This window comes from Acomys russatus, chromosome 28 (genome assembly GCF_903995435.1).
Source record: "Acomys russatus chromosome 28, mAcoRus1.1, whole genome shotgun sequence".
NCBI classification, from domain to species: Eukaryota; Metazoa; Chordata; class Mammalia; order Rodentia; family Muridae; genus Acomys; species Acomys russatus.
The window spans coordinates 10,516,418-10,523,917 of NC_067164.1; positions in this window are offsets into that span (position 1 = coordinate 10,516,418).

The window sequence follows — 7,500 nt, forward strand, 5'->3', positions numbered from 1 at the left end:
AACTTTAAACCCCTTCCCAGATCTAGCCAATGGTCAGAATATTCTCCACAGTTGATTGGAGAGTGTGATACGACTTTCTCACATACTCTGGTGCCTCACATTTGACCATGTCCCCTGGAGGGGGAGACCTGGTGGCACTCAGAGGAAGGACAGCAAGTAGCCAAGAAGAGACTTGATACCCTATGAGAATATATAGGGGGACGTAATCCCCCTCAGGAACAGTCATAGGGGAGGGGAATAATGGGAAAATGGGGGGGGGGAGGAATGGAGGATACAAGGGATGGGATAAACATTGAGATGTAACAAGAATACATAATAAAAAAAAAAAAATAAAAAAAAAAAAAAAAAAAAATAATTGAACATTTTATAGCAATGGTAACATATAAAAGCAATTTAACATGAGCTGTTTATGATTTTAGTTCCATTTACATATACCTTAATTATGTCTATATTAGTGTGTGCGTATGACCAGAGAGCCACATGGGCCAGAAGAAGTAGACCCTAAGAAAACATAGTTAAATATGGGGCACCAGAGTTCATGTGAAAGTCAGACCCCACTCTCCACTCAACTATGAAGAATGTCCTGTCCATTGGGTAGATCCCTTGGATGGGGAGGCCTTGTGGCACTCAGAGGAAAGATAGCAGACTACCAAGAAGAGACTTGATACCCTATGAGCCTATACGGGGAGAAGAGGTCCCTCTCAGTCATAGTTATAGGGGAAGGGAGTAAGGAGAAAATAGGAGGGAGTGAGGAATGGGAGGATACAAGGAATGGGATAACAATTGAGATGTAATATGAATAACTTAATAAACTATATTTAAAAAAAAAGAAAACATAGTTAAATAAGTTGTGAACTAGGAACAGAACTCTAGTCGTCTAAGAAGGCCCATACAGTTCTTATATGATTCTTTGCCGTGCTACAACACATAATGTGCATATTACAAGAATCATTTTTGTTAGAATATTATTAATAAATATTGATGTATTATTATCAAGATCAGGTTTTGTGCTTCAATTTCTGAGATTAGAAAAATGAATAATATCATGTCTACATTAGACTAGTAGCATATAGATTAACAAGTGATATAAAAATGGTTTGTAATCTTTCTGTACTTTTCTCATTACTTTGAGACCTTGAGAACTTTTCATCTTTTTTTTTTTTTTTGTCACAATTTGTTCATAGACATTACTTTAGAAAGTTATTTTCTAGTTGAAATTGCTGAGTATGTTTTCTTTACAGTTCATCTGATCCTTTTGCTTTCAATACAATGTAAAGTCTTCCCTATATTTTTAAAATTCATGCTGCTTATCATACAAAGGATTGTGTTTTACTATGGAATTTTTTTTTCTTCACATTTTCGCTACCAATTCACCAGCCTTAATCTTGTACATCTAACCCTGGGCAGCCTCCTTTCGGCTTTCCTCCCATTTATGCTCTTTGGTTAAACCCTAACCTTCTTTTCTTACACCTCTTGTTCCTTGAAATGGCTTTATGATTAATAAACTATACTTAATCTCTCACCACCTCTATGTTCTTTTCAAAGTTTGAGTTATTTTAAATTCATAATATTCAAACGGAAGTTCTAACATCATTTTGTATGTACTATTGTTGTAGGCAATTTTGTACAGTTTTTTCATGAACATAAATTTGTTGAATTAACTGAGTACAAATTTAAGAATGTGATTTATGGTAGGTTTAGATTTAATTAAAAACAAAAATCAAAAGAAATAAACAACAGAAAAAAATACTTCAGATCTTTCAAACATTCTGTAATATATTTTCACCACAACAACATTGAAAGCCAGGTATTGTAACTCCACATTTCATTTTTTCTTTAAGTTATTATAATTTTTCAGATTACATGTAGATTGTAATCCCACTCTTATATCAGCCAGTTCCCATGTTTCCACCCTCCTCCCTCCTCTCCTTCATTCTCCTCTCCAACACCTTTGGCAGAAGGGAACTTCTTCTGCCAATATATGGCCACAGCTCATCATGTCTCATCCTCAAGGCAGTCCCTGATCCCCCCACAACCCCGGAGAGTGAGCTGTCTATTGGCTAGATGTAAACAGGGAGGGTCTAGATTAATTTCATGCATTGTCCTTGATTGCTGACAGTTGTGCAGACCCTCTGTGTCCAGATCCACCGGCCTTGATGGTCTCCTGGTGTGGCTCCTCTGGGATATTGTGCTTTCCTATCCTTTCAAACCACTTTCAGCCATCCAGCTACCTCAGCTATCCAGCAGCAAGTTCCAGCATCCGTCCTGATCCTTGGCTAACTGGAAGATCTCAGAGGATGTCCATGTTGGGCTTATCTCCACTTATAAGTGATTACCAGTGTGGGGCATGACAATCTGTTCAATGTGTTGTTATTATTTCTCAGTATTTAGGAAGCTATATCATCTGAGAGACTGTTACAAATACTTATTGAAATAGAGATGAAGAAAAGCACATAGAACAGCAATTTTACTATCTACCTAAAACGTATTATACATGGGAATGGTGTTTCTCACCTGTCTTCCTAACACTATGACTGAGACATGCAGACTCTTGTGCTGTTATAAGGGCCAGGTTAGCCTGGGCTACAGTATGAGGAGACTGTGTTCTAAAAACAGAGGTCAGAGTCAAATTAGTAGCTAATGCAATTAGAACTATTGATTTTTTAAAAAGTATATTGTATGCTAAATTTTTATAAAAGCTTTTAGCAATTATGTTTATTTTAACAAGTTCATGCATACTTTATTTAATGTATTCCCTCTTGTGGCTTCTCTCACTTTTCACTAATCTAAATCCTAATTATACAGTAGTACTTGTTATGAATTTCTAAGCACTGATTCTCCTACCTAAATAAATAAACTTCAGTCAGTGTCAGTATTTCATGTCAGCCACATTGTTTCTGATTGGATAAACGAAGCTATATCATTTATTCATCAAGTTGGTCTCATAAAGTAAAATAGTAAATAGAACATAAGCATAAAAATTAAAATTGTATATAGAATGCAAAATAAACATATTGCATGATATAATAAGGAAATTTTGTTAATAAAATCTCCCTTAGCAGTAAAAATGATTATTTATATTTTCTATATAATAATGCCATATTTTAAAATTAAAATGTCAATAATTTTGACTGCTTCACAGTAATGACATATAAAAATGACATTTGGAGTTTTCTCTGTCAAGTTGTTTTAATTTCTAAGGCTTAAAACTGAATTTTACAGAAGTCCTAAATTTTCAAATAGTTTTTAGAACAAAAAATCCTTGAAATTCATATCAATTTTTCTGGGGGAAGTGATTTCAGGAATGACCTGGGCCATATCTGAGGTTTGTTCTTCTAATTCAATTATTTTGGCTTAGAAAAGGAAAAAGGCTAAATTTGTATTCAGGTAAAATTACTTAATAACTCTGTTCATCACCAGGGTTCTCTAAAGGAACCAAATTAAGATAACACATATTTTATTATGAGAAAAGAGTCACTAAAATAGGATACACAAAAAGATTTCTGTAGTCCAAAAAGAACTATCTAAATTCTGCACAGTCAGGTGACCAGAAAATGAGTGATCAATAATCAATCTGTGGAGTTGGTGGCCATCAGAACACAACTGAAAACTGATCAGCCTTGAGTCTACTATCAGTGTAAGGTGGCAGGAGCAGTAGCAGTCAGTGATGCACTTATCTGCAAGAAACAAGCAAGAAGTTAAGATTCCTTTTTTTCTTTCTTTCTTGCAACTTTTATTTTTTCATTAAGTTACTTCATTTATTAACTCATCTACCAACTATTTGTCCATTTAGTGAAATATTCAGACATTGAAAGAAAATGAATCAATGAGCCCAAGATTGCTGAGACTATTGAAATGAATGAAACCCCTACCCTGCACACGGAATATATAAACGAGTAGCAAAGAGTAATGTGTAAATGATCAGTCAAAGTGAGTAAACATCTGTAGTTTGTATCCTTTAACGTGTTTTGTCATTTTGAGTAGGATAATAATGTTTTTACATTGGGTGATGTCATGGAAACTGGAGGCCACTGCTGAAGAAGCATCCAAATTTTACATACACATCTGTCCATGTGGCTTTTCATTGTCACCAGCAAACACTGCACACTTGAAAAACAATGAACAGACTCAGTGGAAGGTAATTACATACATGTGTATTGGTCTATAAGGAGAATCCAAAGGAGTTTATGAATGTGGGAATGCAACGGGAGGAGTTGGAGTGGGAAACAGATATTGGGCTAGATGTGATGAAAATTATGATAAATAAATAAGTATAAAAACATAAATTGTACTTCTAGCAACATAGAAAGTACCACCCACTCTGAGGGAGGGTCTCTCATTTTTCAGTCATCCATGTATGGACTCCTCTACAAACTCAACCAGAAGTCTATCTCTTAGTTGAGTGTACATCCTATCATAGAGACAGACAAAGTTAAACAATGCCATCATTATTTTTAGTTATATATTCTATTGGATTATTTTTGAAAAAAATTTTTGTGTGATTTTTGTATGATTATATACGTTTTAAAAAGAAAAATATAGAAATTAAAGGGAAAATTTGAAAATTCAGTGAGTTGAACCTAACTACCTTTACCTATAATCTTAAAATGCTTGTGCTACTCACTGAACTCTGTGCTGTTTGGAATCTCTTGTTTTAGGCAAGGCCATGTGTCGTGTCTGCCTGGGTTGTGTGCTAACAATCTCTTTCCTGGGTCAGGTTGGCTACCTAAGTTTACAGCTTTCTGTGCTAAATAAGGTGGCCTGTCTTTCTACCTCCCTTTCCAGGGCAGCATGTGTTAATGCTCAGCTGCTGCTCTGAAGAGGACCAGGGCTGGATGCTGATGCCCTTCCAGTTCACTTTATCTCTTGTGTCACCAGAGCTGCTTTTTCAGGGGATTGATGAGGATTGAAAAAAGAAAGAGGAAATGGAGCCCAGGGTTTCTTCTCTGGAGACTGGCTGTACTGTGGCCGATGAGGAAAACATTAAACTGATCACAATTTTCCTATAGCTGAGGCTGTTAAAGTGGCTTCTAGCTAGAGACGGCACAGGGGCTATAAAAGGAGGCCTTTTGATCTATAGATGGGCCTCCTTGCAGAGATCTCCAGTTAGCTAATGTCAACTTAGACCTGTTAATCCTAAAATGCCAATGGTAAAGCCCTGACTTGGCTAATTTATTTGCAAATCTACAGGGAAATAAGATACAAGAAAGAGATAGAAAATAAACCGTTCACACACATACATTCAAAGGAAAGGTGGATGAAGTCAGGCATCTTAACTTCAACTGACGTTAAGCTCCCAATTTCAACAATGTTTACTGTTGGTCACCGTGCTCATACTTCTGAGAAAAAGGAATTAGTTCATGGACCAAAAAGGGCAATTAATCATGAAAATAGATGAATTCTAAAATACAACAGGTTATTTGTTTTAAAGCTAAACATTTCTTATCTAGGTATCCATTACATAATCTCACAGTGAGTTCAGAGTGACAAAGATAATATATGACTTACCAATTAGGACTGATCTAACTATACATTACCCAGCTATCTCTTAGTTCCAAATGAGTTCAGGACAATAATTTTATCTGTCTTTCATTCCAAGAAATAGAGTAAATTTAAAATGACAACATATGATGCCACAAAGTGACAAGGTATAAGGAATCATAACAGAATATTTTGTATATATAGACATTAAGGTTTGTACTTAGTTGAGACATTTCTAGGTCCTCCCATTATATCTTGGTTTCATGGGAAGTTTAAACCAGCTTGGCTGTTTTTATGATGAAATACCAGAATTCCTGGTGCCATCTGGAGTGGAGGCTTATCTGAAGTCACAATTCTACTACAAGGCTATCCTTAGTGAGGCATCTGGAGAGCCACAAAAGTATTTATTGAAGCCATAAACTATTTAAAATTTAGAAGATTTAAAACTATCAGGAATTCCGTAATCAGGGATTAGTTCATCTGAACAACAAACAGTACATGCTTGACAAGATCCCCTAGGAGATTTGATCACCTCCCCTTGGTGGGGAGGCCTGGTGGCACTCAAAGAAAGATTAAGCAAGCTGCCAAGATGAGACTTGATAGCCTATGACCATATAGTGGGGGAGGAGATCCCACTTGGTCTTAAGACCTAGGGGAGGGGAATAGGGTGAAAGCGAGAGGGAGGAAGGAACAGGAGGATACAAGAAATGGGATAACAATTGGGTAGTAATCTGAATAAATTATTTAAATTATAATTTTAAAAAAGATTCTCTAGGAAGTTTGCTCAATCAGAGCTGATCAATATCCAGAAAGTTCACACCAATGCAAGATATTTTTTTCTTTTTGGGTTTTTGAACAGGGTTACTCTGTGTAACTTTGTATGTCTAGACTCGCTTTGTAGACCAGGCTGGCCTTGAATATAGTCTTGGCTGTCCTTGAACTCGCTTTGTAGACCAAACTGGCTTTAGACTCATAGTCAGCCACCTGCCTCTGCCTCCCTGGGTGCTGGGATTAACGGCATGTGCCAATGTGTCTGGCTCTAATGCCAGATTTTAGAGAGATGGAGCAGTGCACAATTGACAGGGTAGTCAGAAGTGATGCAATTCTGGGGTGCATCATGGTACAGACTTTGCAAAATACCGGTTTCCTTTCAGAGATCTTTCATGCCTACTGGAATTACCCCAAATCAATGGCTCCTGACATTGTGTCAGAAGCTGGAAGCAGTTCTAGGGGTGCATAATATACAGACCTTGCAAATACCGATCACCTCTAAGACAGCTCACATGCCTAGTGAGCTACTTTAACAGGATGTCTCTTGGCAAGAATGAATTTAGACAGTCATTCACTTCACATAGTGACATCCAGATACACCCATCTACACTATGGGCGTTGGCACTGTCAGTAAGACAATATGGCTTCCTACTCTAAATCAAAATCAGTGTTCAGACTCCAGCTGAGAAACACAGGAAGAGAATAAGCCTCTGGTACTGCAAAATTTCAAGTATCTAGTACTGCTGGGATCTCACAAACTGTAGTTTTATCTTTATGAATGTTTTTATTATCCTCATTTTCCCAGATCTATTACTTGGCAGCTAAGTTTATACAGAAGTCCTCTGCAGGACAAAGCATGCATGCTATGGTAGATCTGCAATTATTTTATCCTATTTTTCTTCAAAGAAAATCACCTTGAGTATGTAATCATGATACAGACAATTGAAGAAGATAGAACTTGGTTGTTACTGCTGGTTTTGTCACCATTAAAACAGCATCAATAATTTATTTTCTTCAAAGTAATCTAACTGTCCTTTCCTTTCTTTTTCCTCTCTTTTATACATATTTTCATGGTCCTTCTGTTTTTCCTTTGCTCCTTAAGCCTACTTTCAATACCTTTTATTTCTGAGAAAAAATATTTTACATTTTTCTCTGAAGATCGTTTTCAGACCATTCTGTGGTACCTGAATTAACAGAATGCAATGTTATTCTCAGTCGATTACTGATTTTAGCAATTTTTGCTTTCAT